This window comes from Pinus tabuliformis, chromosome 5_2 (genome assembly GCF_031772625.1).
Source record: "Pinus tabuliformis cultivar Carrire ecotype Pingquan chromosome 5_2, CPIR1, whole genome shotgun sequence".
NCBI lineage: Eukaryota > Viridiplantae > Streptophyta > Pinopsida > Pinales > Pinaceae > Pinus > Pinus tabuliformis.
In genome coordinates, this window is record NC_142306.1 from 627,827,044 (window position 1) to 627,853,782 (window position 26,739).

The 26,739-nt window shown below is 41.0% G+C and overlaps 1 pseudogene; it reads left to right on the top strand.

The window, feature by feature from the left end:
* The first annotated feature begins 12,655 nt into the window (after positions 1 to 12,655).
* Positions 12,656 to 23,661, top strand: LOC149160605 (UDP-sulfoquinovose synthase, chloroplastic pseudogene; annotated as a pseudogene).
* The last annotated feature ends 3,078 nt before the right edge of the window (positions 23,662 to 26,739 follow it).

Sequence of the window (26,739 nt, forward strand, 5' to 3'; positions counted from 1 at the left end):
AACTGATCCTCAGAAGCCTTTTTATGAATGAGGCCTCTATTTTCTTCATTTTTCATTATTTTCCTTCATTTTCTGTCATTTTCCTCCTCACATGCAACCTGTGACCTTTCACCTCCTTTTTCTCCTAATTTCCATTATTTTCATAAATAATTGTGCCAAAAATGTCATTTTTCCTTTCCAAAGCCTTAGTCATTTCCTTTGCCAATTTCCTTAGCCATAAACAACCAAATTAACACCCCCTACGATGTCTTGCCCAACTTTCAGCTTGGAGTAAGTGTCCCATTCATCCGTGGTTATTGTTTTTAACTTTATTACATGAAATTTTCACCAGGGTTGTTACAGAACCCTCCCCCTTGGTGGACACCATCCACGGTGGTCAGTCACTCATATACCTCAACAACCTATTGAAAGAAGACATACTACTTATGGAGCTTTATAACACAACTCGATGTTGTATTTACAATGAAAGATCTTCTCAAGAGAAGAACATCATGACAACATGACAACATACCGCATAGTGGAGCTTCATATCACAACTCAATACGATATTTACAATGATCATTTTGCTGAGTTCCAATCCACATGACATCATAACATAATTATAGCATAACTACGTGATAGTATAATAACATGATAACATAACCATAATGACATGGCACCCATACCACATAGTGGAACTTTATAACATAATTTGTTACAGTATTTACATCCATACACATGGGTACATATATAAACATCATCAAAATATATATATACCAAAACATATTCCAAATCATATACCAAAACATATATCAAACATATACTAGTCATCATATCTAAGCATATATCAAAACATCATATATTATATATCAACCATCATAAAGCATATATCAAACCACCATAGAGCATATACCAAACCACCATAAGAAAATACCAAACCACTATAAGCAAATACCAAACCACCATAAGAAAATACCAAACCACCATAAGAAAATACCAAACCACCATGTCAAGCTTCTTTACCTCAACTAGAAAACAAGGGAGGATACATGGCCTGCATCTGATCTGCCATCTCCCATGTAGCTTCATCGGGCCCAATGTTCTTCCATTGCACTTTAACCTGCTTGATTACTTGGTTCCGGAGCATGGGAACCTTTTTTTGTAATATACATTGAGGCTCCGGCTTGAATTCTCCATCTGGCTCCACCTGCAATACAGACTAGTCAATTACATGATCAACATCCTTAAGATACTTCTTAAGCAAAGATACATGGAAAACATCATGGAATTTAATTGTCGAAGGTAGTGCAAGTCGATAGGCTACTGGACCAATCCTCTCAATGATACCGAACGGTCCACAAAACCATGGTTCCAGCTTGGCACATGATCCAATCTGCAAGGAGCTCTTCTTCGGTTTGATGCACAAGTACACATGTTCCATAACCTGGACCTCCTTGAATAACCTATTCCTATTTGCATAACTCTTCTACCTATCTCGTGATACCTTTAGATTCTTCTTGATCACCTACATCTCTTGTTCCATGTCTTCTAGCATATCTGGTCCAATCAATACCCCACTAAACCAGATCACTCCAACTAATGGGAGTGTTACAACTCCACCCATACAATGCCTTAAAAGGACTCATCCTTAATGAATCCTGATAACCATTGTTGTATGAGAACTCTATCAAAGGCAGATACTCTTCCCACTTCCACTGTTGATGCATCACATACATCCTCAACATGTCCTCCAATATCTTGTTGACCCTCTTTGTCTGTCCATCTGTCTGCGGATGATAAGTTGTCCTGAAGGCCAACTCTGTGCCCCAACCTGCAAATAACTCCTTCTAAAAATTGGAAGTGAACTTCACATCCATTTCTGACACAATCTTCTTCGTAACACGACGTAGTCTAACCACATCTTTGATGAACACCTGTTCCACATCATTAGTTGAGAACGTAGACTTCACTGGAATGAAATGTGCAACCTTTGTTAACCTGTCTACAATGACCATGCTGGAATCATGTTGCTTCATTGTCTTCCGCAACCCTGTGATGAAGTCCATGGAAATGACCTCCCATTTCCATTCTGGAATCGCAATCAGCTGTAGCAGTCCACTTGGATGTTTACACTCTACCTTCACTCGTTGACAATCAAAGCATCTAGCCCCAAACTCTACTACATCCCTCTTCAAATTCGAACAATAGTAATATTTCTTCACTATTGTTAGTGTCTTTTAATAACCTGAATGACTTGAATATGGTTTCACATGAAACTACCTCAAGATCACTTTCCTGAGTTCACTGCTATCAGGTACATATATCTTGTCTCCGAATGTGACCAATCCATTTATTGTAAGATGATAGTCCATGCTCCTTTCACCTACACCTGTACTTGTACATGTACCTGTACTATCACTTATACATGTACCATCACATGTACCTATACCTGTACTAGTAGTCTTATGTAACTTGTGCATAATATCCATATACCTGACATCCTGCTATCCTCCCTACAAGATCCTATCCTATAAGTTCGTCCCATAGGAACTCATAGCTACCAAGTGATCTAACTGTACCCATCTGCTGAGAGCATCTATGACCCTATTCTCTTTACCTTTGATGTACCTGATCTTGAAATCAAACTCACTGATCGTGGCCAACCATCTAGCCTACCTTGCATTCAGATTCGGTTGGTCAAACAAATAGCTCAACCTATTGTGATCACTCATAAGAACAAACCGCTTGCCAAGAAGATAGTGCCTCCATATCTTCAGTGCATGTATAATCGATGCTAACTAAAGATCATGTGTCAAGTAGTTCTTCTTGTGCTCATTTAGTTTCCATTACTCATCCCATACCACTTATCCATCCTGCATAAGGACTCCACCAAGCCCTCTCTTGCAAGAATCTGTACATACCACAAATTCATTTGTTGGATCTGCAATCTATAGTACTGATGCATGCGTCAACAACTACTTAACCTAATAAAAGCTAGCTTCACACCCCTCTGTCCGTTCGAACTTCTTACCTTTCCTTTGCAATGATGTAATGGGATAAGAAATCTGTGAGAAGTGTCTGATGAACCTCCTGTAATAGCCTTCAAGACCCATGAAATATCTCACCTCATCCACATTCTTAGGAGCTACCCACTGCATGATAGCCCTTATATTCTCTAGATCTAATGCAATGCCCTCCTTGGTGATCCAGATTTAAACAGGAACGCAATAGATTACAGAGGTAACCATAAATACAGAGATGCGATAACCATAAAAACAGAGATGCAGCGGAAATAATATTTCATTTCATTAATGGAGAATTCTGAAATATGCTTACAAATAGAAATAACCTAGCTAGGGCGATGGTAGCTTATCTCTGAGAAGAGATGTGTCGGCTACATGCCTCTGAACTGTTTCGAACTGTATTACAATGAGGCTCGAAGGCCTATTTATTGTTGAGAAACAATGGAAAACCCTTCACATCCCAAAACCTAACCCTAGAAGATGAAACTCCAAATTGTGGGCCCCGTTTGGGTAAATTGGTACATCAATTTCCCGGGGTCGTAACTTTGGCATACGATCTCCATTTGACGCGTACGATAGCTCGTTAGAAAGATCTATCCGAGCACTACCACTTTGGGAGGCAACATGGGTCCATGGACCCATGTTGCCCCAAAATCCCAAAAAAAACGTCGTTTAGGGCCTCAAAACGGCTCCGGAAGTTCAGGACCCGAAAAACTGCTAAAAATAGTAAACTGTGCTACAATTTAGGAAACTAAAAAGACTGAAAGAGACAGTTGTGGGGGTCCAAATGGGATAGGCGGGTGGCCACCAACATCCACCTGGATCATTCCTCCCCCCTTAGGAAGCAATGGTCCCCATTGCGTTGAGTTCCTCCATCTGCTGAACTTGTCCTGCAATCTCTGATATGTCCAGTGATGGTGGGAAGCATGGTCGACGATGGTCCACATTGAACATTTGGTGCAAGCGAAGGAATGGAGGAGTGATGTGCTCCAAAGCATTGTTCCCCATAGCCGTGGTACTGCTGTAAGGACCATGTCGGAGTGGTCTGAGCTTCTGATGGGTTTTGGTAAGGCGTTCTTTCTGTCGATGCAACCAGACTTTGTTGCCCACCTGAAACTTGTGTGGTACCCCTGTGGGTGAGGAGAAGTTGTTCCTGTGTCTTATCATGACTGTATCCCTTTGATGTTGCTGTTGTGTGGAGGAATCCTTTGCGGGTGTCATGGATGTAGAAATGATCTTCCCCTTACTTTGGGAGCGAACCAGACAGATGAATTTCCTGGTCTGGGAGATGAGCTTGCTGCCTTTCTTAGCGATTATCAAAGATGTGGCGGTAGGTGAGGCTACCTCCGGTATCCTGTATAATGAATTATTCAAAGAAATAATGACAGCACGAGGCCTGGACTCATACACAACATGTCGCCTCCACAAGTATGGCTGGCCTAATAATACATCACAAACATCCAGAGGTGTAACATCACATAATACCTCGTCGGTGAAGGGCTTGATGTTGTAGGGAAGGCGGCACTACTGGCGAACTTTGAGATCTCGTCCTTCATGAAGCCACCCGATACTGTATGGCTGCGGGTGTGGTGTAGTTGGTAGGCCCAACTGCTTCACGACCTCTGCTGAAACCAGGTTCTTTTGGCTACCACTGTCGACAATGAATTGCAGCGGTGAACCCTTCACCCACATCTGTGACTGGAAAAGACGCTCCCCCTCCTCTGGATCTTCGGGCTCATTTTTCTTGATCTTGGCGGTGGCAACAGTGGCACTGGGATCCGCATCAATGATCTGCTTCCCTTTGCCATTCCCCTTGTCAGGTTCTGGCTCAGGGTCGGAACATGCACCTGATTCGGAAGCCTTCAATTCGGCCACCAACGACTGCTTGGTTCGGCACTCACTTGTGTTATGAGTGGGACTCTTGTGGAACTCACACCACTTCCCTGTGTCCTTCTTTGGCTTCGTGGTGTTGTTCTTTTCTTGTGGCTTCGAGGGGTTGTCTTGGGTCACCCCGCCTTGGCTTTGTCCTTTGGGCTTCGGATTTGCCGATCCAAAGTCTCGCTTCTTCTGTTTGAACTTTTGCTCGATTTTGATAGCGTATTGGTATGCTGTGCCAAGTGAGGGGATGTTCAAGAATCCCATCTCTTCCTGGATGTATTTGTGTAGGTAGCCGCGGTATTTGAGTATCAAATGTTGCTCCGAATCCTTGATACCCAACTTTGTGCGAAGGGTATGGAAAAGATTGGTGAACTCCGACACATCTTGGTCTCGTCCCTGCCGCAGTGTGGTCCATTTGATGTATTTGTCCTCATAGCTTCCGACAGGGTAGTACTGCTCCTTGATGGCATCCCGAAAGTCATTCCAAGTGGGTGCGACTGAAAATAGTGAGCCTGTACTTTCATCCTTCTGCTCGCAGTAGGTTTCCCACCAGTCCTTGACGTGGGGGGTTGCTTTGAGAAGAGCGAAAACAATCTTTTCCCGACTTGAAAATTCATGAACAGAAAAATACCCATCTAGCAGATTTAACCATTTATCTACGGCATCTGCGTCTATCTGACCCTCGAAGATGGGGATTTCAAAATTAACTTGTACCTTAAACGGTGTGGCGTTCCCAGAGTAGCTGTTGGAAGCCGATGCATCGCCTCTGGGTAGCCGCTGAAGGATCTGCGCAAAGCTATCCATCATCGTGTTCCTTTGCCGCTCAAGGGCTTCTTCGAGCAAGATTCTGATAGGACCTCCTGCCCCCTCGTCTTTCTTCCCATCCGCCATGGGAGGCCGTCGGGATTTTTGAGGCTGGTCTTGCAAAGGTTCGACCAGTTCAAGCCCTAACTCCTTATATCCCGACCTCGTTGGGGACATGCAAAGAAAAACAGAGAAAAAGCAGACCGCTCTGATACCACTGATCCGGATTTAAACAGGAACGCAATAGATTACAGAGGTAACCATAAATACAGAGATGCGATAACCATAAAAACAGAGATGCAGCGGAAATAATATTTCATTTCATTAATGGAGAATTCTGAAATATGCTTACAAATAGAAATAACCTAGCTAGGGCGATGGTAGCTTATCTCTGAGAAGAGATGTGTCAGCTACATGCCTCTGAACTGTTTTGAACTGTATTACAATGAGGCTCGAAGGCCTATTTATTGTTGAGAAACAATGGAAAACCCTTCACATCCCGAAACCTAACCCTAGAAGATGAAACGCCAAATTGTGGGCCCCGTTTGGGTAAATTGGTACGTCAATTTCCCGGGGTCGTAACTTTGGCATACGATCTCCGTTTGACGCGTACGATAGCTCGTTAGAAAGATCTATCCGAGCACTACCACTTTGGGAGGCAACATGGGTCCATGGACCCATGTTGCCCCAGAATCCCAAAAAAACGTCGTTTAGGGCCTCAAAACGGCTCCGGAAGTTCAGGACCCGAAAAACTGCTAAAATTAGTAAACTGTGCTACAATTTAGGAAACTAAAAAGACTGAAAGAGACAGTTGTGGGGGTCCAAATGGGATAGGCGGGTGGCCACCAACATCCACCTGGATCACTTGGAGACCACATGCCCCAAGTAATGTACCTCAATCTGAAAGAAATTGCACTTTATGAGCTTAGCATACAACTGATGCTCTCTTAACAACCTCAATACTGCTGCTAAGTGCTAGGCGTGTTCTTCCTCATTTTTAGAATATACCAGTATATCATCAATGAACACAAGAAAAAAATTATCCAAATATGGATGCAACACTATTCATCAAACACATGAATGTAGCTCGAGCATTAGTTAAGCAAAATGTAACAACAAAAAACTCATAATGTCCATACCTGGTCTTGAACACAGTCTTGGAAATGTCCTCCTCTTTGATGCATACCTAATGGTATCCAGATCTCAAGTCAATCTTCGAGAACATTGTTGCTCCCTTTCGCTGATTGAACAAGTCATCAATCCTCAGAAAATGATATCTATTCTTGATAGTCACTTTGTTCAACTGCCTGTAATCAATGCATAATATGAGGGTACCATCTTTCTTCCTCACAAACAAGACTCGTGCACCCCAAGGTGATACCCTTGGCCTAATGTATCCCTTATCCAACATTTCCTTCAGCTGCAATTTTAACTCAACCAACTCAAGTGTGCTCATCCTGTAAGGTGCTTTCAATGTTGGAGCTGACCCTCGCACTAACTCAATCGAAAAGTCTACCTCCCTGTGAGGTTGAAACTCTATAATTACCTCAGGGAATACATCCTGAAACTACTCTAACACTATATATATGTTCAAAACATCTTCATCCTCAACCTCCTTACCCTTATCACTAGAAATGTGTACTACAAATAACTTGCACCCTTTCCTACAGCTACACTTTTCTAGCATACCTGTCACCATCCTAACTGATGTGGCTTTCTTCTTATCTTGCAAGACTCTTGATTCTACATTGTCATCAACACACTCAATAGATTTGTCATAGAATTCAACCTTGGTTCTATGTAGATACAACCAATCCATGCCCAACAACATACTGTATCATCCATACGGTAACACATTTAAATGTGTTGCTATAGGCATACCATTTAAATCAAATGTGTAAGCTCTTACCTAATGATGAACTCACTTCAGTGTACCTATAGCCAACTACACTAACCAAGACTCTACACATAATTCCTTATTCAAGCCACACTTATCCACTAAGTTAGGACTAACATAGCTATAATTAGATTTAGGGTCAATCAAAATAGAAATAACTTGATCACAGACCTTACCGTCCATCTCAATGATAGATGCCTAGTGTTCTTCTTTCCCGTTGTCTACTATTGCATAGGTATGTTGAATAAACTGACCAATATCCCCAACAGTCCACACCTCCTGTTCATTGTATATCTTAGGCCTTCCACCCTAATGCTTCAGATAATCTCTCCTAAGGTGTTCCTCACCACATGTCCAACACTCCAACCAACCAGTACCCTCACCTCTATGGTGATGCTGCTACTATTGTGACCCATGTCCCTGTTTAGCTGCATTAAATCTCTTTTGTGGAGCCACATTTTCTTTCCCATCTGCATGTTGAGGCCTTATCCTCTTAGAATGCCATTTACCTCTACCTTTGTCTTTTCCCTTCCATCCATGTTGAGATTCATTCTTACGCTTTGATTTTTCATAAAAATGCTTCAGTTTTCCAATAACTTCCTCAAGTGACTGAGGCTCATCATACTCAATCTAATCTCTAAATACTAATGGAAAACCACTGACAAATCTCTGAACTTTAGCCTTCTCATCAGTAAGAGACGGTACATACCTCAATAGTTGCAGAAACTTGGTCATGTATTCTTCATCTGTCATTGATCCCATCTTTATTTCATAGAATCCTTTAGCCTTACTATTGTAATACCTTTCGGAAAAGTACTTCTTCCTGAAAAGCCTCTTGAATTCCCACCCACTCAAGTCATCTGTCCTGATGTCGCTGCAATTCTGATAAACTCTGAAGAAGTACAGCATTGACCTCTAATTTCTTCTCTTGTGCCTATATGATTTGATCATTATCTTCCTTACAACTCCTTATCTCTTTCTTCAGCTTCTCAATGTATCGACCAAATCAAAAGTATGCCCTACACCACGCTGCTAATCTGATGCATAGGGAGATTCTATGTAATCTACAACCTTGCTAGCCATTTGATCTTTCTCTTCCTACAATGCATAATATGTCAGATAAACCAAATCACAATAAACCAGCGTACCTTAGTATACCTTCGGCATGATTCCTTGTCTGCAAGGTCACCAAATCAATGTGATACATGTATAACATAATCCTAACAGTGTATAGACATTTTCAAGTAATTGTATCAACACATAATCATCACTCTAATTAGGATCCAGTCCTCAATGCAAGGCCATATCAACAATGCATGCTATGACCTCAAGCATGAAAACAACCATTACTCCATTATACACATTGCTACATGCAACTAACAATATGCATAAGCAATTCCTAGCCAACTACAAATACACATAAATGCATGTAGTCAAACATAATCGATCAGTTCTTTCAATCATCCTACAATACTAATACATGTAATCAAAATATTCAAAATGTAACCCAACATACAAGGATGTAAATAGGTGACATAAAATCAACATGTAAGTGACAAATAACCATATACAGTCAGTCACATACTCATGTCAAATACTCTTCACGAAATCAACATCAAATTCTCCATGATAACCATAATACAACCCTAATCCAACATCAAGCAATTTCAAAAAATATATAAGTGTAAGAGACACACATGCAACTCACATGCATGCGTGATTAACACATTCAACCCATCCAGTTTGAGTGTTCAACCATGCTCTCTTACCACTTTGTAACACCCTCCTCCCACATCCAACTAAGTAACCATGCCAACTAGGATAAACATGAGATGAGAGGCTACTATGATCAGATTCGACCTCCTATGTGACCTTAAGGAAGTGGAATCGACGGAACATCGCACACAATCATCCAACATCATCAACAGACCTCTTAGGAGACAAGTTAGCCACTCAAACATCTTGTCCCTGGGTCCCACTATTGTTCTAGACCTCAAAGGCCATAATCGATCTCATGCTATGGGTAGGGGAGTGACTAGAGACCTAGCTTCATTGTCATAGGCCTGCATGCCAGCGACTATGGAACGAACTTTCCAGTTCTATTCCAGCGGCCCCAGGATTTAAGCCACTTTTTCAGGCCCAGAGCCCAGGCCACTACCCATAATGGAATGATAGCTTGAAATCCATAAAAGTACAGAGAAAGAATGATGCAAAAGCAATAAGCTCAACAAGACCTTAACCAGACCCCTACTAGCCATGACAAACATTTTGTCAAACATATCATCGACATGTAACCTACAGGTGTAAATAACATAATTAAGTGTAGGGATCTCATACTTATATGATAATCACTATAAACCATTTTTCCCTCATGTCATTTGCTGCATTTTCATCTATTAGGTCATAGAAACATTATCCATTCATATACAAGTAAAAAGATGCTGAGAGCCATACATAGTTGTTGTCATGAAATGTGCATATAACCAACATAATAGGAACATAAATACAATAAACATATCAGCCATCAAAATCCATATATACATCAATACACTTACACATGAAAATAAAGGAAATGAATTTCTCATTAATGAGTATAATGAACCAACCAGAGATGGGACTACCACGTTCCACCTGACCATAGATTGGTTGAGCCAAGTCTCTCTTCATCCAATCAACCCCGTGCCATATTCCAAGCATGGATGTGGGACTCATAGAGCACATCAAAAACACCAACCAATTTGGATGCCACTAGAGTTCTCCGCCTATAGCGTCAGGAATTTGAGTGCCTCCTAATCTCTTGGGCTTTACCATGCATCCGTAGTCTAATTCATGGATCACTAGGGCCTACACCGAGACATACTCTCCAGGCTTTACCATGCATTCCATCCCGGAATCACTAGGCCCAACAGAGATAAAATCCACCTCTTGGCTTTACTGTATATCCTACCATTCACCGACAAGGATTCCTAGGCCCACCAAGGCACATAATCTAGCTTTACCACAACCCACAGTCTATTTCAGGGATTACTAGGTGAGTGGCTTCATGCATCCTCAGTCTAGTTCAGGGACCACTACAACATGTGTTTGTTAATTTTGAGATCCACCCCACTCAACTTAGAATCTAATTCGTCCATCCCATATAAACCAAATGAGAGAAACCATGTCATCAAAGCTATCAGGAAATGGCAAGGCTAGGCTAAAAATACTGTCACCCCTGACAAAACCCATGCCATGGTAAGAAAGAAACACATGCAAACCCATCCATGCCAAAATCTAGCAAGGAAAATACACATGTAAGTCGATACCTACAATGAAGTGTGTTGTAGCTGCTTGATCTTTCCTTTCCCTACTTGATCTTTTCTTTCTCTTTCCTTCTTTTCCTTTCTTTCTCCATTTCCAAAGTGCAACAAGAAGCTCTAAGTGTCCAAGAGTATGAGAGAGAGAGAGAGAATAATGAAAGAAATCCAAAGCTAAACTGAGAAAAGGTTACCAACTGATCCTCATAAGAATTTTTATGAATGAGGCCTCTATTTTCTTCATTTTCCATTATTTTCCTTCATTTTCCTCCTCACATGCAACCTATGACCTTTCACCTACTTCTTCTGCTAATTTCCATTATTTTCATAGATAATTGTGCCAAAAATGCGACTTTTCATTTCCAAATCCTTAGTCATTGCCTTTGCCAATTTCTTTAGCCATAAACAACTAAATGAACACCCCCTAGGATGTCTTGCCCAACATTCAGCTTGGAATAAGTGTCCCATTCATCCGTGGTTATTGTTTTTAACTTTTATTACATGAAATTTTCACCAGGGCTGTTACAATCAAGAAGACCATTGGGGTGAAGCATGGGCATCCTTTATCGCAAATTCCACTGCAAATTTGAAGTAGAGAAATTTTGTGTTTTAGTGATTAATCATGAAGATGATTGGAAGTAGGTAGATTGGAAAGCATGAGAACTATTCAGAAACAAACTTGTGAATAATGCAGGAACAATGTTGATTGTAGTGCATGATCTAGTCCAGGTTTGGGACATAGTTATTGGCAACATGTGTACAAGTGGGAGGATTTTTAGAGGGATACCAGAGGAGCCCTAAGTAGGAAGGACTATTAATTTGTTAAAAGGGCAGAAATATTGGAGCCTAAGGAGCTGAACCTTGAAGGAGGCAAGGGTAACCAAGAGGGCTAGTGAACTAGCCCTAGTTCACTATCTTGAGAAAGGCATCTTCAGTGGAAAGTCAGAAACCTCTTTTTCCCTAAGACTTGTCTTTTGTGGAGTAGGAGTGAGGCAAGTAGTGGGGTGGGTTGAAGACCCTAAGAGCTGGAATCCTTGGTGGACAAAGGAGATGCTAGAGGGAAGAATGTTCTCGCCAAAGGTCAATGACCTAAAGGAGATGCGTTCACTAATAGTATACAATTTTGGAGCTACCATCATTTTGGAGAGTATCACAGTGCTCTATATGGTTTCTAACTCTTATCAACTTTTTATAGAAAATCATGTTCCTCTGTTAACATGGATTCTTGCTCATAGGTGATTATGGGCGGACCTCATTTTCCTTCAATATGGTGAAATCTTCTTTGAATTTTCTTCACCGGTAAGATTCTTAGTTGGGATTTTGTTATTTTGTACAGGCATAGGTTAAAAAAATGTTGTTACTGGTCTTACAATGTTTAAAATATTCATTCAATAATTTCAAGAATGAAGCATTTGGATAATATTTAGGCTATAAATTGCAGTTATGAGTAGCTGATGTTTAGCTTCCCTAGGGCCAAACCATAGTTTTTATCATTTTTTGGTTTTTTAGTAAACATTACGTCTCGATTTTGTTTCGAAGATTCTCTATCAGGCCAGGGGGGAAATTTTTGGTTTGTTCCAGATTACTCAAAATAACCATATGTGGAGGACCAATATGGCTCCAAATAATCATATGCACCTCTGTCATCTAGATCCTCTGTGTAAAATGACTGTGATTGTATTTTCTATATGTACTAATTGTCACATGTGGCAGAGTTCAGGGCTAACATACAATTTCTATATTAGGTTAGGTACATACTAGCTTTCAACTGTGAATCCATGTCACAGACGTTGTAGAATGCTTCTTGTTTTGACTCAATGGCTTGTATTAAGCCTCGTCTAGATGCTAATAACACTATCCTAATGCTTGCTATTTTTAAAATAGGGCATAGTTCTATTTCATTTTCGAATCAAGAGGCCTTGTTTGGATGTGGTAGGTTTGTATCTTTATTTTTGTTTAAAAGACAGTGAAATAGAATAAATGTTGCCAAATTTTTCCTGAGGGTTGTTGTTGTGAAGGAGAAATAAGTGAAAACAACATCCCCTGCCATGGAAGGGGGAGGTAAAGGGAAGAAATTAAGGGTTATAGGAGGGGATGGTGTTATAGACATTTTTTTGCCTTACAGCTCTAAGCATGAAATGTCCATAAACCAAGGGCTCCTAAGTCCCTAAAAGTGTTGTTCTAACCCCTAAAGGAACAAGGTCAACAAATTACAGCTTCTCCCAGAAGTTCTCCACCAGAAACTGCTCAGAATAAGTCAAGACAGGATCATTTCAGCTGCTCCACTAGCTAAGTGCGTTGCATAGCACCTAAATCCACTGGCTAGGTGCGTTGCAACGCACCTAAATGCACTATCAGGGTGCGTTGAGTGGGAAATGGCAAATGGCAGTGTCATTCCGCGAGGTGGAGGGACAATGGAAGCTTCCAGAATCTTCTCTTATGACACTTGCCTCACTGAATTCGACCAAGGATGAGTAAGAGGCCTTCAGTCTCCAAGTGGAAGCAAGAACTGATAGAGAGAATCCACTAATCAAATCATAAGCTGACTCATCCTCCTTGCATACATCTATATATGGATCCCTCATCCCAGAGATCCAGAGGCTGGAATTTTGCATATTGTAAGGAATTGTTGTTGGTTTTGAGACACATATCAGAGAATTGGGTGATCTATGCTTTGTTGGAGGTGAAGAGGGGCTTCTTTGCTGGGAGGTTGATGCTGGGTCAGGAATCATCGGTTGTAACTCCTCCTGGATCTTCTTGTATATCAATAAAAACTATTTGAGTTTCTCCTCCATGCTTTTGTATCATTGATGCTTGTTACATTTGTATGGTTAACTTAAATCTGATCCTAAGTTATTTATGAATATAAATCCATGTCTTTGTATAGTTTTCTTCTTCTGTGATCTTACAGGTACTTGGTGAAGCTGGGCAAGTAAGGGAGGAGGTAGCTGGAAGCTGTCAAAGAGGAGAGAGATGGGATCAAAGGACTAGCGCAAGACACATGTTGGTTCTTCCTATTCCTCTTTATTTATAGTTCATAAAGGAGATACAAAACTAGTTTTCTCTATTTGTTTCTAAGGCAGCTGTCACACCTTAGTGGGATAGAGCAGTTCTAAATAGACACTTTTCCCGGTAACAAAATGGCGACTCCGCTGGGGACGAATGTCTAATTAGTTTGTTTGTGTATCTCTTGTTGTTTGTTTCATAAACTTATGAGTAGCATTCGAACTGCATTTGCCATAACAAATGCAAAGTAGACATCTGCTGCTTCAATCCATTCATTGGATCTGTTTATGATTTAAACAACTGATTCATAGACTATCTGATTGCCCTTGTGATAGCTCTTAGACCCTCCTTAGATCTACCCCTGATTGTGCATTACTGATTGCTTTTACTCGGCCAAAAACCAAAGACTAAACTGCAAACTGTGACCCAGAACCCAGATAGAATTCTCGTTTCTGCCCCAGCGCAGGTACTGTGAAGAGATCCTGCATTTCAACGCACTTCCCGAAAGGGCAACCTGCGCTGCAATGCAGTTTCTCTGTGTAACAGGTGCGCTGATCAGCCTAGCCCTGTGCAGCTGAGGTTCTTGTGCTTCATTCTTTCCAGTTTTGTCTCTGATTTTTGTAGCCTGTGATCAGTATATGACTGTTTCAAACCCCTTTTCCTTACTGATATTCCACCTCATTTGTACAAAAGAACTGTAGATGTTTTTTTGTGTTTGTTGAGTCGTTTACAGTTTTCCATTGCAAAAGTAGAAAAGTCGTATTGTCGTCCTTTGATTTAGATCTGTCGCAAGTGTCGATTTCGATCATAGGAGAAAGTTTATTTGTTGTTGATGGTCGATTATGCTTTTACTATTGCCTTTGGTTTGAATTTGTGACTTTCTAGTGTCAAAACGAGTATTTATTTCAAAATCATAAAGTGTCGTAATCATCTCTACCTTTTGATTTCGAAAAGAAGCTTGTTTGTGTTTGTCGCTTGAAAGCAAATTCAGATTTGTACATCAACTTTCTTTTTAGCATCAATACTAAGGAAGTGAAAAACAAATACATGCATGTGCATTTGCATATAGACAGTCTGTTTGGCTTGATTTATGGAAGTGCATTTACAGTGTGCTCTTTGCTCTTTGTGAAAAGATTGTGTCTTTCTTTTCCCCTAGTTGCTAGGATTTTCATTGCCGAAAAGAGATAAAAGTTTGTTTATCATCTTTAGATTGCATTTTAGGAATTACATCTACATCTCGTGGTGAACCCAAAAGGCAAACTTCATAAGAAAGATCAACTTAAAATAAATTCAATGAATTTAACAACGCTTTGGAACTTAACGCACAACATTTAGAGGTCTAGGCTAGAGACGTATTCCGGCGTCGTAAAGCCTGGTAACTGTTGTCCTCACTGATGGTTGGGTGATTCCTCCACTTTGAGACGATAAGTGCCAGTACGGACTTGTGCTCCCACGTACCGTCGAGTATATTTTGGGAGACCCCTATAGGCTTAAATCCTTTATCCATAGGAAGCCGTGTCGACTGCCCTACTGATCGCAATGCACTGAACACAGCTTTCGGGAAGATTGACTGCCGTACCGTAAAAAGTATTCTGCAGTTTTCCGATTGGTTTGATACTCCCTCTACCTAGACCTCCAGAGCAGTCCCTTTTGTTCCTTTTCAGACTCCTTAACAGAAAAGGTCCATCGGAGCACTTGTCACTTCAGGCTCATTAAAAATCGAAGGAGACTAGAGTCATCTTTTGTTTTTTCTCGACTCTTAAAAACTGAAAAAACAAGTTGTGTCAAAAGCGTCTAAAATTCATTTAATTCGGAAACATACCTTCCCTTTATTTTAGTTGATCGAGTAATCCGCAATCGTGGAAGAAAGTTAATTGAAACCCCGTCGTTCGCGGAGGCTTACGAGTCAACCGTCTTTGTCTCCGGAATCGAAACCAGTACGGACAAAGCGAACTTGTTTAACCGGTTCCAAATCTCCTATCAAAGTTAGAACAAGTGTTCCAACGACATCAGAGACTCCAGTTACTCCAAACATTTCTGGAATCCCTGCCTGTACAGAAGAAGTTCAGCGGCCACAGAAGGACAGTGATACTGATCCTAGTTTGAGAATAAACACTTGTGTTACCGAACCAGTTCCATCTACAACCGGTTCGGAGAGTCTTACTCTTCAAACATCTGTCGCTACCGATTTCACACCTTCTTCGGCACCAGAAATATTTTACGGACCTGACGGTCTTCCCCTTCCACCTGGTCTGATTGCAATAGAAGAAATTGTAGAAGATCCTCAAACAAGTACTCCAACGCACTTTGGAGTCGGGGTCACTGTATATCCTTCATCATCAGAGGTTGGTCTACCACTAGCGGAAGCTCCTGTAGAATCGCTAGGTAATCTTTTGGATAGACTACAAATGTCTGAACAACCGTCAACATCTAGGACTGTGTCATCTGACACAGCGACGGCGGAACTCCCTGCTATCACTCCGACAATGTTCGCCGGCATACCATCTGTCCCGACTAGCTCCCAATCGCTAGAAGGAGCCCACTCAAGGGTTATTTCGACAGTCTGGTCCGTTCCTGTTTGTTCATCCGGAATAATATCCGGAAACTCTTATGTTGAGTCTCAACAAATTGATCCATTTGGAGGTCAATTTGGACAGTGCGGTCCCCAAGGGCAAACAATTCCCTTGAGTTCTGGATTACCACCGTATGGGGGGCAGTATGCCCTTTCGTTATCCCCTCTGGGAGGATATCTATACGGGAGTTCACAACAATATTCAGGTTATACCGGAATTACCTCAAGTGGTTGGGTACCTATACTACCTCAACAACCAAGAGTTGTGTATTCGATGCAACAATGTGTACCTATGTCGAACATCCCGACTACGCCAGCTATTGTGACGATGTCGCAAGTTCAAGCGCTGCCTATTGTATGCCAACCTCAGGTTTCTCAGGTCGTAATGCAACAACCCCTTGACCCTGCGACTCAACCACAATTGCCGACTAGTGGGGCAACACAGGTCCAGACGGGTACAATTACCCCTCACCTTGGTCAAACGGTTAGTATCGGGCAACAGCACATGGCTTCACAACCATGGCTGGTGCAATACCAACAACCGCAATTCCAACAAGTATACCAAGGTTCTGAGCAACAAATCTTTGCGAAAATTGTACAACCGTACATTCAAAACGGTCAAAATCAACCATTTTACAATGGTCAAGTCCACCAACCTTACCAAACATACCAGCATCAAATGCATTATGCCGGTATGCAAAGACCCACTGCTCAAGCGATTCCATCTTATCCTGGGTATGCTTCACCTAACCTGAATCAACAGTTACCCTTCGTGGCAACCTTAGAGTTACCTGATTTAAATCGGTTAACAAACGATCCAATTGCTTATGCCCCTTGGTGGCCAGCGATTCCGCATAAACTTCCATCAGATATTCCTAAATTTAATGGATATCCGGGTGAATATCCATCGAATCACATGATGACCTTTCATCTATGGTGTTCATCAAACACCCTAAATGATGATTCGATAAGACTTCGCCTCTTTCAGAGGACGTTAACGGGTCCAGCGGCAAAATGGTACATTGAATTGCCTAGAGCTTCGTTTGACAACTTCAGTACCTTAGCCACAACCTTTTTAACCCATTTTCAATTACCAATAAGGTACGAAATGGGAACAGAACTTCTTACCAACTTCAAACAAAAAACAGCCACTCACATATCTGATCATATACATGAGTGGCGACGTCATCATAGGATGGTAAAAACGTACGTCCCCGATCAGCTATTAGCTGAATGGTTTATCAAGTCATTATTGCCTTCCATCACGGAAGATGTGGCAAAGGGGGGAGTCGTAACAGAAGAGCAAGTTATCGCTCGTGCACAGTATCTGGACTTGATCTACACTCAGTCCGACACGCTCTACGAAAAAATACCTGACGCCCCTAGACCAGAATTCTCAATTCCTCCTCCTCCTAAATCAAACAATGACTCTCATGCCGGCGATGGCGTGATTGGCACGATAGACACGAAATCGACAAAGGCTACATCCAAAAAGGCCCGTAAGATTTCAGGTCAAAATGCAAAAGACGAACTTCTTGCTTCAAAAGTAAATGCCGTATCGACAGATAAAGGAAAAGAAACCAAACAACCAGGGAGCAAGAAAAAAGGCAAAGGGAAGAGGAAGAAACAGGAGGAATCATCCCCTAAAAAATCTTCTTCAAACCCTCCTGGAGATAGGAAACTAAAATTTCCATGCATGATATGCGATGAGGATCATCGGACCACAGATTGTCCACACAGAGCTGAGGTTAAGAAATTCTTCAAGAATTCAAAAACCTCCGCAGTGTTAACTGATCCGTTTCCAAATCCAGGAACAAATCTGGTTGAAAGTGGAAATGCTTCCCCGTCTCAAGTGCTAATGTTGTCGGTTTCAAAACAGAAAAATGATGCTTTGATATCGATAAGGAACAAAGATTATGGGAATCCGCAGCTGTCGAACAAAAAGGATAAAGATCAACCAAGTAGTTCGACAACAACTTCGACAGAAGTTGTACCACCCACCATCCCTGAATTGACGATAAAACTGCCAAAGGGAGTGGTACACAAGTCAACATTTAATCCCCGCGCTAGAGCAGCACAGCATTATAATATAGTGGAAGATTTGGCCCAATCGCCATCCACTATGTCGACTCTTGAAGTACTACAGAATTGCCCATCCCAAAGGCAGGCTTTATTATCAGCCATTGGTGGGATTGATCCAAAGGATTCCAATCTTGTATCCTTCGACCACAAAGGATACGATCCTCAGTTAGCAGCTCAACTAGCTTTCCTTGTTCAATTGAAAGCCCTCAACAAAACTGTTCATCGAACAATTATTGATGAGGGGGCATCTACATGCATTATGTCGATGAGTTGCTGGAAAACTTTAGGATCTCCAACCTTGTCGCGGTCTTCGACGACATTAAAAGCATTCGACGGAAGGACATATACCCCATATGGTATCCTAAATAACTTGAAAGTTGAACTAGGAGGGAAAACTGTAGAAATAGATGTTGAAGTCATCGATGGGAATATTGATTACAACATCCTACTAGGACGACCATGGATATATGCCATGGCAGCTGTTGTGTCAACCTATTTTAGAAAGATTGCATTTCCCTTTCAAGGAGGGATTACAATCATCGATCAACAAAACTTCCTCCTCAATGGTTCTCAAGTTACTGGAAGCATTCCAATGATCCATGGAAGCAATCTTTCGCTTCAAAATATCGGAGTAGGTCTCCTAAAAGACCCTGCCTTAATGGGTACTTTTGCCCTACCGCCTTTGAGTAATCTGGCGGAAGTGGCCACAGTGGAAACCTGCAATATGAAATCTTCTATATCTAATGGATTCAGAAGATTCCTAAACATTTTGTCAGCATGGATCATCGCCCTAATAGAAATATTGTAGCAATCAATTTTCTTGGCATGGGGGGCAAACCCAAATGAACGCTCATCGAGTGTTTGGATAGATAGGTCTAAGGAATATGGTACCTCTTCAGATCCTTGGTCGCATGTACATTCTACAGACGAAGGAATCATTCAATCAATGATGATAGGAGAGGCACCATGGGAATATTACCACCATCTCTCCCATCTTCTGGATTACCACGAAGATTATTCCAGCAACCTTAATCATCCATCAGTTTTTGATCTCCTATCAAATACTGTAAATATGGTGGATTTCGAGGATGGTTCTTATCTCGTGTCAACCTCGTTAAAAAACGAAACAAGGAGTCATGAGGATAATTCTTTTACTGTCTCAACGTCATTAAAAAATGAAACAAATCCCCTTTCCAAATCTCAAAGGTAAACCTTCATTCCAACCACCAAGTTGAATGTAATGAAGCTTGGGGGGCATGCACCTCGATTTGCGTTATTATGCTGGGGACATGCAAACTTATAACAAGCAGTGTTACTGCAAGGTTCAAGCTCGTTAAAAAATAAACCCGCAACGAGCAATGTTACTGCAGGGTTCAAGCTCGTTAAAAAATAAACCCGCATCGAGCAGTTTTAGCACATAGTTCAAGCTCGTTAAAAAATAAACATAAGACATGAGCAAATGTTTCCACCCGCGTTTAAGCTCGTTAAAAAATGAACTATTCCCCGGTAAATAACCACCGTGAATGAAGTACTTCAGCCATTAAAAGCCTTGGTCGTGTTCGCACCGTCACCTCCACTTTTTCATTGGCCGATCATTCACCTCCATTTGATTGTTTACCCATTTTGAGGAACAGCTGCGAAGAGTGATTTCACTAGCCACCCTTGTGACACTGCCGTGATTGGAAAATTCCAAACCTTACCTGGAATCAACTGCTACCCATTTTATCACTCGTTCCTCAAAAGACGAGTCTTCTTTAAGCTCTTTTCAACTGACCCGTAAAATATGAAAAGATTGCCGAGTCCTTGGCCTTCCAGCTCATTAAAGGGACAGGAAGTGCTATCCCTCCTCTAGATTTTAATCTTTTTGGACCTGAGGGATTATTGCACAAAAAGATCGAGCGCTTGTTTTGTTTGGCTCGTTAAAGCTATCGAAAATTCATCCCTTCTGTATTGTTTTATACTTTTTCGGACTTAAGGGATTAGATGACGAAAAGGGAATTTTGGAGTTACCTTTACGTACCTTTTCAGACTCTCTAAAAATGAAAAGGACCGAGTTATCTTTGTCATTAGACTCGTTAAAAAGATTAATAGCGACAAACTTGTCTTTAGACGAGAACGAGTTTCACTATCGCTACGCTCGTTAAAACATAGCGATGGGTTTGCCCGAAGGGAAAATTATAGAACAAGCATATGTTATCCTCCTCAAGCTTGACAAAAATAAAGAGGTACTGGTCAGCAATGACTGGGGAAAAATTGGGAAGAAAACTCAAAGAATCTTTGTTGGTAGCAAGTTGCTCTTGAACATGACACTTCCACTCCGTGCCCGAGTCGGGTTGGGTTGTTTCATTTACCGGTCGCATCGCCATGGTCACACCATACCATCCACATTTGGGGTTAATGCTACCAATCCATCACATCAGTGTCGCCGACATGTTCAAGAGAAGTCATCCAGAAAGGCCACCTGTGTCCCACCCACTACCATACATTATACTCCATTATTTCATGACCGCCACCCTGAACCATATATCATCAAATCGTTTTCACCTCCATCAAAATCATTTGCTCCGTTCCATGTCATTGATGTGGGATTCATTAAGGCCCTCCTATGACGGATCACTTCTTGTTGACATCAGCTCATTATCCAAGAAGTTGGTCTAGGAACACCCCATTCAGTACTTTGAAGCTTGCATGCCTCAATGGCAAGTTTCTCACTTCCGGCGACAGGTTTACATCAATGACCTTCGACCGAAAGATTTTGCGTGGTGTTCGACGCCAAGTCCTTTATTCACACCACGTGAATTGTACTACAGTACCTTGAGGATCATTATCATTATTAGTGATTCCTCTCGCGCTTGTTAACAGTTTACATCATTGACTGGTAATCAAGCGATGTCTTTCCGTGTTCAACTTCAAAACATTTCTCACATGGATCGACTTGTACTTCGAGTGAAGATCGGAAGAGATTGAAGACCCCGGATCTAGTTTCATCCATCCAGACTGTGATATATATTCATGGAAATAAAGACATTCGAATGTACAGCATTGCAGCACAGATAATCATCCTACCAAAAGGATGATGGCTCTATCAGAATCACCAGTCTACCATCAGACGATTGTCTGTCCTATGTACATGAAAATGAATTTATAAAGCTGAGCATGGGAATGCCCGCCTCAGCTAGATCATGAAAACAGTATGAAGATAATGTATTGTATTGTATCTTATTACAGGTCTCCTCCCAACATTGAAAGAACTTCGGATCCTCATAATAAAGCATTTCACCCGATAAACGGCCTCATACTTTAGGGGGCAACTGTTATAGACATTTTTGTGCCTTACATCTCTAAGCATGAAATGTCCATAAACCAAGGGCTCCTAAGTCCCTAAAAGTGTTGTTCTAACCCCTAAAGGAACAAGGTCAACAAATTATAGCTTCTCCCAGAAGTTCTCCACCAGAAACTGCTCAGAATAAGTCAAGACAGGATCATTTCAGCTGCTCCACTAGCTAAGTGCGTTGCATAGCACCTAAATCCACTAGCTAGGTGCGTTGCAACGCACCTAAATGCACTATCAAGGTGCGTTGAGTGGGAAATGACAAATGGCAGTGTCATTCCGTGAGGTGGAGGGACAATGGAAGCTTCCAGAATCTTCTCCTATGACACTTGCCTCACTGAATTCGACCAAGGATGAGTAAGAGGCCTTCAGTCTCCAAGTGGAAGCAAGAACTGACAGAGAGAAGCCACTAATCAAATCATAAGCTGACTCATCCTCCTTGCATACATCTATATATGGATCCCTCATCCCAGAGATCCAGAGGCTGGAATTTTGCATATTGTAAGGAATTGCTGTTGGTTTTGAGACACATATCAGAGAATTGGGTGATCTATGCTTTGTTGGAGGTGAAGAGGGGCTTCTTTGCTGGGAGGTTGATGCTGGGTCAGGAATCATCGGTTGTAACTCCTCCTGGATCTTCTTGTATATCAATAAAAACTATTTGCGTTTCTCCTCCATGCTTTTGTATCATTGATGCTTGTTACATTTGTATGGTTAACTTAAATCTGATCCTAAGTTATTTATGAATATAAATCCATGTCTTTGTATAGTTTTCTTCTTCTGTGATCTTACAGGTACTTGGTGAAGCTGGGAAAGTAAGGGAGTAGGTAGCTGGAAGCTGTCAAAGAGGAGAGAGATTGGATCAAAGGACTAGCGCAAGACACAGGTTGGTTCTTCCTATTCCTCTTTATTTATAGTTCATAAAGGAGATACAAAAGTAGTTTTCTCTGTTTGTTTCTAAGGCAGATGTCACACCTTAGTGGGATAGAGCAGTTCTAAATAGACACTTTTCCCGGTAACAGATGGTTACCGTGGATGGGTGACAAATTTGCATCTCTCAAATAGAGGATACCAAGTTGCCATTGTTGATAGTCTTGTCTATAGATTGTTTGACCAACAACTCAGGATTGACTCTCTAACTCCGATTGTCTCAATTCATAAGAGAATAAAGAGATGGAAGCAAGTATCTAGAATACATCTTGACCTCTTTGTGAGAGATGTTTTTGATTTTGATTTCCTTGTAGAGGCTTTCAAGTACTTTGAACTTGAGGCAGTTGTACACTTTGAAGAACAGAGGTCTTCTCCTTATTCCATGATAGATGGAGGAAGAGCAGTCTATAATCCGCATAGCAATGTGATTGGAACCATGAATGTGCTTTTTGCTATCAAAAAGTCCAGCCTAGAATGCTATTTGTTTAAAATGGGTACGATGGAAGAATCTTGATATTGAGGAAGGGTATATTACCATTACTCATAATGGTAGGACATACACACTACCATACCCAAAGTAAGAAAGTTCCTTTTATCATCTGAGAAAATTGCACGATTCTCAAAACATAGCTTTTTCTTGCAAGGCTTGGGGACCAAGGGCTACATACCTAAATCAAGGGGTGGTTTATGGAGTCATAACTCTAGAAACTATAGAAAATGAAGAAATAATTAATAGGGTGGACTATGATGGTGTATTTGGGATCACATTGAATTTCTTTTGTGTGCGAGAAACTATTAGACATCCTTTCATAGTTTATAGCAAGGGTGGTCAGGTACCTTCGTGTCACTTAAAACTCCACTAGTTTATTTTTGGTAAATAGACGGGTTAGAACTTATGAAAAGTATTTCAAAATCCATATTCACAAATAAGCGATGCATGCCCATGTTGGAATCCTTAGTTTTTTAAATAAAAAATTTAGGGTATTGATTTTAACAACTCTTTAGGTTGCAAACATGTATTAGATGTGTCTTCCATAGGAGGTGGAGCTCCAAGGCACCCTTGAAAAATAGTATCATGTATAGAATAGAAATAAGTCATGGCGAAGTTGGTATCAAGGATCGTGGGTTGGTTATGCCTCAACAAACTGGTTGCGATTAACAAGTCAGAAAATTGCTACTTCACCAGAACAAAGAATGTGGATGGAGCTTGTTAGTTTTATTTATTCTCTATTTATATTAATTCTTAGTTGTAAGCATCTTATTTGTATGAAATTCATGTATATTGGGTTCAGAAACAAAATAATACTTGTATGGGAATAATGATTGACTAAAGTTTGAACACATCCTTTGAAAAATTAATATTTGTTGGATTACTTAAATTAGGAAAACAACTGCCACAAGCTGAATATCATTGTTGAATTGTAACTTTCATTTTTTCACCCTAGTTCTTGGATCAAAAAAAGAATTTTATCGATGTACATTGAACATGGACCTAAAACCAGGTTTCATTATATTTCCTTGGGAGCAAATTAGCCTCCCAAAATGGTACCTTGATATCTACCTATACATGGGTAGATACCACATTTTTAGATTTAGCTATCAAAGGTTAAGGCTTAAACTTGACTCCACGTGTTCACCTTACCTTGGCTTAGGATTCCCTCTACCAAAATATTTCATCCACTCTATTGTAGCGACTATAAACACCCTCCCTACTTTTGCCTATGCTTGAATTTTGGAGCCTCCCTTCTAAACCACAACATCTCATCTTGCATTGATCCAGGTACTTGTGCTCTGACTGAGCTTTATTATTTTCATCTTGGATTGTGTTTTCTTACTTAGTTCATTTTCTAAACCATAAGAGGATCTCTTGATTTGGTTCATTGATAGGTCCAAGCTTTCCTTAGAGAACTGCGCAATTCTTCATGGAAATTGGCCTTCCTCTTAGGAATTGTGCATTCCTCACTACCAGTGAGCCTCGAGCTCAGGAAATGTGAAGTTGTTGGGTTGTGTTATATTATTTCCACAACTATCATTGTTAGCCCCCCTCTACGGGGTCTGGGGCAATGCCCTGGGGAATTTTTTTTGGACCCTATATTAGGTGGGCGGACCTACCTATGGTTTTGTGCATGGTTTTCGCACATGGTTTTGGGCGCGATGGTTTTTGGTCCATGGTATTGGATGTTTCGACATGTATATATATGTGTATTGTAACATTGAAAGGAACATAATGAAAAATCAAGCTAGTAGTCCCGGTTTTGGGATCCAGGGGAAAATGTCTATGTATATGTGTTTTATGTGTTATGCTCTTGCGTTTTTTATTTTCTGTGTTTTACAATTTGTATGCAGGTAATTTTTATATGGGGTTAAAACCTACATTTCGTATCAGAGCTGTTTTGTCTTCAAGGGGACTCCTTTGTTGCTGAGGGGTTTCTCTCGGGCCTATGGTAGACCTTGTTCAGTGGGAGATCTGCGGGATCGATTCTGGTGGTGAAATAAGATGGTGAGCAGTGGAAAGATAGAGATCGAGAAATTTAATGGTGAGAGTTTTGAGTTGTGAAAACTCACGATGGAGGATCTATTGGTGGATAAAGATGAATGGACCATGGTAGATCTCAGTACTAAACCAATGGGAGTGTCAGATGAAGAATGGGAGAAGTTGGATCGAAAGGGAAAGAGCACAATACGATTATGTGGCTCAGATTTAGTATTGGTGAATGTATCAGGGGAAGCTACGGTGAAGGCTTTGTGGGACAAGTTAGGGACTTTGTACCAATCTAAGTCTCTAAATTGTTCCTACGGAAAAATCTGTATAACCTAAGGATGAAAGATGGAGACTCGGTGACAGAGCATCTAAACGCATTTAATACTATGGTAAGTTAGTTATTATCTGTTTATATTAAAATTTCAGATGAAGATAAGTGCATCAATTTGTTGTGTTCTCTACTAGATTCGTGGGATAGTCTAGTTATTGCAATAGGTAGCAATGCAACTACCTTGCAATTTGATGAAATATTCTCATCCTTGCTGATGGAGGAGATGAGATGGAAAAATATGGAGAGCCAGAATGGTGATGCCTTGTCTGTACGAGGAAGGTCCCAAAACAAAAACAAAAATAAGTCATCAAGTGGGAGATATAAATATCCAGGAAAGCCTGTAAAGGTGTGATGGAAATGTTGAAAGGAAGGGCACTACAAAAGGGACTGAAAATCTAAAGCTCTTGACAAAGGAAAGGGATTTATTTATTTATTTATTTTTAATTTTTTTAATTTTTTCTGATGATGCTCCTTCCGTAGAGTCAAAAACCACCTGAGATGAAGGTGGGGATGTGTACTTGGCTTCTTCAAGTACACATGTAGATCACGAGGCATGGTTTATTGACTCAGGTGCATCCTTTCACTTCACTCCCCATAGAGAGTGGTTTTGCGAGTATGAGAAATATGATGGTGGTGATGTCTTCTTGGGGGATGATAGGAAGGCTAAAATCATTGGTCGTGGAAAAGTTAAGTTGAATTTGCAAGGTGGAAGGATTAGAACACTTCCGGGTGTTCTGCATATTCCTGCATTGGCCAGAAATCTGATTTCTGTAAGCAAGATGGATGATGCATGTGAAAAAACAGTGTTCGAGAAGGATACCTGCAAGATGGTTCGGCAAACACTGGTATTGATGTGGGGAGTTTGGATTGGAACTTAGTACAAGCTCCATGGTATCACTGTTGTTGATGGGTGCAACAGTTCCGTGGTTCCTGAAAATGGAGCAGAAAATCTAGTGGTCTCTGGAGAAAAGACCATGCTATGGCATATTGGAGAGAAGGGCCTTCAAATACTTCATGGTAAAGGTATGGTAGAAGGCATGACTAATAGCTCTCTGGATTTTTATTTCTATGAAAATTGTGTATATGGGAAGGAGAATCGGGTGAGTTTCCCCTCTGGTGGTAAGAGGG